The sequence below is a fragment of the Schistosoma mansoni genome, chromosome 4 (assembly GCF_000237925.1).
Source record: "Schistosoma mansoni strain Puerto Rico chromosome 4, complete genome".
NCBI classification, from domain to species: Eukaryota; Metazoa; Platyhelminthes; class Trematoda; order Strigeidida; family Schistosomatidae; genus Schistosoma; species Schistosoma mansoni.
In genome coordinates this window covers 29,003,258-29,008,971 of record NC_031498.1, presented here as the reverse complement: position 1 = coordinate 29,008,971, position 5,714 = coordinate 29,003,258, and the positions used below count along the sequence as shown (strand labels likewise).

The 5,714-nt window shown below is 32.5% G+C and overlaps 1 non-coding gene across 1 annotated transcript; it reads left to right on the top strand.

The window, feature by feature from the left end:
• The first annotated feature begins 3,996 nt into the window (after positions 1-3,996).
• On the top strand, positions 3,997-4,065 carry Smp_tRNA_02032_Gln_TTG.1.1. Its single transcript has one exon. It is a non-coding gene (tRNA).
• Positions 4,066-5,714: the final 1,649 nt, after the last annotated feature.

The following is a 5,714-nucleotide window of genomic DNA, read 5'->3' as shown; positions in this document are numbered from 1 at the left end:
TTGACTTTTAAAGAGATAGCTGACAGTTTCTATTAAGCTATTCACCTGAATATATTACTCTCATAGTTGAAAGCACGAATCAATTGAAGCTATACCACCAAGGAAAACCCGGAAGCACTGCACGGTCGTTCCATCCTACTGACGGACTCCTCAGCAGTGCGCATCCACGATCTCGCCTCACGAGATTCGAACCCAGAACCTACCAGTCTCACTCCAGAGCACTTAACCGATAGACCACTGAGCTGACATCCAATAGTGGATGCCAGCTGCTGAAGAGTCCCACAATAGGACCGAATGTCCGTCCAGTGTTTCCAGGTTTTCCCTGGTGGTATAGCTTCAATTGATTCGTGCTTTCAACTATGAGAGTAATATATTCAGGTGAATAGCTTAATAGAAACTGTCAGCTATCTCTTTAAAAGTCAACATTCTTCAGACTGATATAGTTTATAATATTAATATTGTCATCATAACAAGTATATACAGTATGCTTTTGAGTAGGAAGTTCAGACATAGGATCACTTACTCGTAGTTACAGTTACCATTTAGAGTAGTTATTTAGTTATTAGTTATTATTATTATGAAAATACTGAAATCTCCACAAAAACCCCTTCTAAATACATTACTATCATAAACAAGTTATCAGAATCGTTTTGTTAAAGAATAACTTACTAATTAATGTAAATATATTACAATCTAAATGATGAATTTGCCATTCGAAATTTTGTAATTTCTGTTCCCATTTCGATGTCGATTTTAGGATTGATGCATTTTTATGTTTTATTGTATAACTAACAATTCTATACAAACATAATAATTGAAGTAATGGCCATGTAAAATAACTTAATAAGGATGCCAAACTTAAACTTCCAATGAGCTGATATAAAATTGTATGGAGAATTTGATTGATAAGATTCATTGTCTTCAATTTGTATGTGGATTCACTTGAACGATACCTTAAATAAAAGAAGAAAATGATTTACAATCAGAATTTATTACTTAGGAAAATGTGTAACGGTAAGTAAATCCCCAAAGTCAATAGCTCTGTAAGTCTTCGGCATTTGATGCTCAGCACGTTGGCTTAAATGGGCTCATGTAGTTGAAGGCGCTTGGTCGCATACCCGCACCAGATCACAAGTGGGAACGCCATGTTCAACTTTTCTTACGACCACTAGCTAGTTCAGATCAGTCACTTCTTGATATATTGATAGCCTATCTAATATATATTATCGAACCTCTTCGCTTCTGACTTCTGATTTCATTGTGTGAGCACGTTTCTATTATAGAAGGTGTTACTGGTTAAGGTGTTTTCAAACTCCAAATACTTGTGGCATTTACAAACGTATTCAAGAAAAATCTCTTTAATTTACACATTTTACTTACATATTTATATATGTATATTATTTAGAAAACATTAAATATTATTGTTTCAATCAAAAGTTAAAGATGATTTTTTTTCGGATGAATGTGCTTGGTTGCATTTCGAAAAACTTATTTTTAAAAAAGTATACTACTTGTAAGTAGTCAAACATAAACAAGACAATTTTCTAAATGCTAAAGATGTAAAACTCATTGAATTGGAGAACTAATAAAACCATAATCATAAAAATACAAGTATTTATGGTCAACTGTCGATGTAAACTACTCAGTGTCCGCTAGACGGATACCATCAGCGACAATATTATTGCTTATCATATTATATTCTAACATTAAAATGTCATATAAAAGGTAGATATGGAATTGGTAGTTTCATGTCTGCTTTATGTTTAAGTAGATCGACTTTAATGTTTCTCATAGATTTATTTAGCTTTTTAACCAAGATAAACAAAATTTCTGTGTTTAACCGTTTGATTGACTTTGCAAGATTCAATGTCCTCTGTAAATTCTAACACATATTAATCACAATATCTACATAATGTCCATTTTTTCTATATTCACTGAGTAATATTTATTTACCGTCAAGAGATTCCAGTATTGATTAATTTATTGTATACATTTACGTGAATGTTTGTGCAAAAGAACATTATACTGAGGAGTTACATAACTAATTGAAAAGAAAAGTACTTAGTAGACCTTACAATTTTATGATTTAACATCGTGGATTAATCTTAGTTAGACAATCATTGAAAACAAAGGATCACTGTCATATATTAGTATTAGATCCTTCAACAATGAGGATCCCAAAACAAATCCAAATACTGGCCCGTAATCTTCAAGTATTAAAGCAAATATCAGGCAATCAAATCACTGGATTACCATCAAAAAATGTTTACATTTCTAACATCAAATTAACTCTCAATGTCTCAAAATCGGCATTTTTTCAGGTTGGAGTTTTTAGCGAGTTGGTTGAATTGGGTCGCTGACCCCATGCTCAACCCTCCTCCTTTATCCGGCCTTGGGACCAGCAGTAGCCCCGGGAGAAGCTACAGGCGGTATGGTTGAACTTATTAGATCATTGATAAATTATTTGTAAGTCCACTTGATTCTTATGGATTTCTTTGTAATATATAAATTAGTAGGATAATGACCGTTGGAAAAATCTATAGAGATGAAATTTGAGTTTCCCAAGCAAACTTTCACGGTATCGATATTAGAATCTTTAATTCTTTTTTTGGAATGTTCAATATTTTGATTAAATTATTGATGACTTTTGCCCCCCTGTCAATTATCACGTGAAAAAACCGCCAAGTAGAATACCGGATTATATGACCTTGTACTTATACTGAACCAATGACACATAAAACAGCATTAGTAGCCTTAAGTCAAATCTGAATCCTTATTAGTCCTTCCCGCTTAGCCCTGGACGTTGAGTCTAGAACTCAATCTCAACCTCCGCTGTATGAATTGTATATTTTAAACATACTTGGTTTATATACAAGATCAGATCTCATCATATCATATCAAACAGCACTAGTAGCTGTGAGTCAACTTTGAATCCTAATTGGTCCTTCTCGCTTAGCCTTTGACGCTGAGTCCAGAACTCAATCTCAACCTCCACTGTATGAATCGTATATTTTGAACATAAGTGGTTAATATACAAGCAGACCAGATCTCATCACACCCTAAAATAATAAGTAATAACTATTCAGGATAAGCCAAAAAGTGGCTGTGAATGTGGGATACGTTTTGATAATTTTTTTCTGGGTAGCGTTTTTTTAGCGAGTTAGTTTTCTACGGGATGGGGTCACTAACCCCATGCCCGACCCTCCTACTTTACCCGGGCTTGGGACCGGCAGTAGCCCCTGGAGGAGCTACAGGTGGGATAAAGTAACGAATAATTTGAGGATAAATTAAGAATAATAAATCGTACATCAATAGCCGATAGACTAAATGAAAGCTTATGATAAAGAGAATATAAATATACACATATAATCTAATTACCTAACAACTGTCCAATTAGAATATATGTAATGATAGTACACAAAGAGTTTCTTACAGTTACCATTCATTTACTCTTTAGTCGGATATGAAAAAATCGTATAATAGTTGATGATTGAAGTGGGAAAGTTTAGTTTGAGATGGAACCGTATTATTATTATTAGTGAAAGTTAGTTATTTCCTTTATTTCTCATATAATTAGTAAGTAAAGGTCATCTACTTGAAATACAATTCAGACACACCCGATTTAATGTAACCGGAGTACTGGTTATATTTCTCCCATTTGTACAAGATATATATAAAGATAGGGAGAGAGTTGCTGACTGTACAGTTTTTATCTTTAACCTTTATTCTGTGAACTGACCATGAATGTATGATGCTACTCACTTCAACTACTTGTGTAAATCCACCTCAACTAACATATTTCATTTTAAATTCATTTAGTATTGTTTGTTTGAATCTTCCCTTAATTAAGGCTTTATCGATGCAATACGCACACTATGCACATATGCCAATAAGAGACTGACCAGTTGCAGTCCTAACACATCGATGGGAAGATTCAAACAAACAATACTAAATGAATTTAAACTTCACCCCATTCAGCCAGCGAGAGGCTATCAGGACTCAGTGGCCGAATGGATAACGCGATGGCGTTTGAAGCCAACGGTACTCGGTTCAAGTCCCTGAGTGAACATCGACTCTGATATGTAGGTACATCCAGCTGACGAGTCCCAAATAGGACAAAACGCACGTCTTGGATTCCACTGCTAGCCACTATCCATCTCTGCATATTTCATTTTATTTTATTATCATACATGAACATTCTCAATCTTTTTTTCAGGCAACAAACACAGAGTTAAGCTTGTTGCTTAGATAAACTTCACAAAAGTTTTATATAAATGTACTACTGACTATAAGTAATTACGTAAGAAATTTTATTAGTGAAAACTGAATAGTTAACTAGTTAACATTAAATAAACCTTAATGATCTAGAAAGAATCTTCCTGACAAAGAGTCATATTGAACAAAGATCTAATGATGAATAGGTATGACATTCATTACAACTAAATAATAATACAGTTGTAGTGAACAAGTGAACAACTAGTTGGAAACAATTAAATGTATTTAAACCCAAAATTCAGATTGTAGGTCACTAAAATAGATGGGGGCCTACATTAGTTAAACGGGAATGGTGTAGTAGTGAACAAGAACACGGCTAGAAACAATCGATTGTAATTTACACGGAAATTACAGACCATCTCACTAAATTCTGACAACCATATAGTAAACAGTTAATTTGCAAAATAACAATCAATTGTCTCAATCTTGACTGTTCCTTCTGTAAATATCAGTACATCGTCTCTGATTTTATTGTTTATGCATTCCAATACCGATTGTGCTTCATTCCTATTCGTTTCTTATCGATTTTCTACCAAAATACATTCTATGTCTGACCATCACCATATACTACTTATGTGGATATAAGTAACTCACATCACACTGGGTTCTAGTACCAGAGTGAACATTAACTCTGGGATGCAGATACATTCAGATGATGTGTTCCAAATACAACGAAATGTACATCCTGGATTTCATTACTAACCATTATTCATCTTTGCTTATGAAAACAATGATTGTTAAAAATTAATCATCATATAATAAAATAATTTACATCATCATAATTTATAAACAAACATATAGAAATCATTTGAAAGTTGTTGTTGTTATGTCTACTTAAATAGACCATTCAGTTGGAAACATTAGACAATTAAAAGAAATGATTATTTTTATGATTTAAATCTTTTGTTTTAAAAACAGCTGCATTATAGAAATCTTATTATTAAAACATTTTAGTAATATAAATTATACTACTTATATTGTATATTAAGTAGTAAACAATTAACAATTATAAATCACGTAATAAAAACAAACCATTCAAAGACAATTAAACATTGAATATGAACTAACTTCGTGCATGTAATTAAATGTAAACATTTATAAGCAAAGATGGATACTGGCTAGTAGTGGAATCTAGGACATGCTATTTATTTATGGTCATAAATTCAAAATAATAGATGTTTATGATGAAACCATTAAATTAATACTAATTAAAGTTGTACACAATGAATCATTGTATTATTGAAGTAAAGATCGCAGTTAGTATATTTTTGTATCCCGTTGAAAATTATGAATGGTAACTTTTGAGAACTATTTATGGACCAATATGATTTGTATATTTCCTACTTTATAATTGTTCATTAACTTAACTATTCATATTCATGTTCCTTTTATTATGAGCTTTATTTTGACCCATAGACTACTACTGTACCATTTACCAT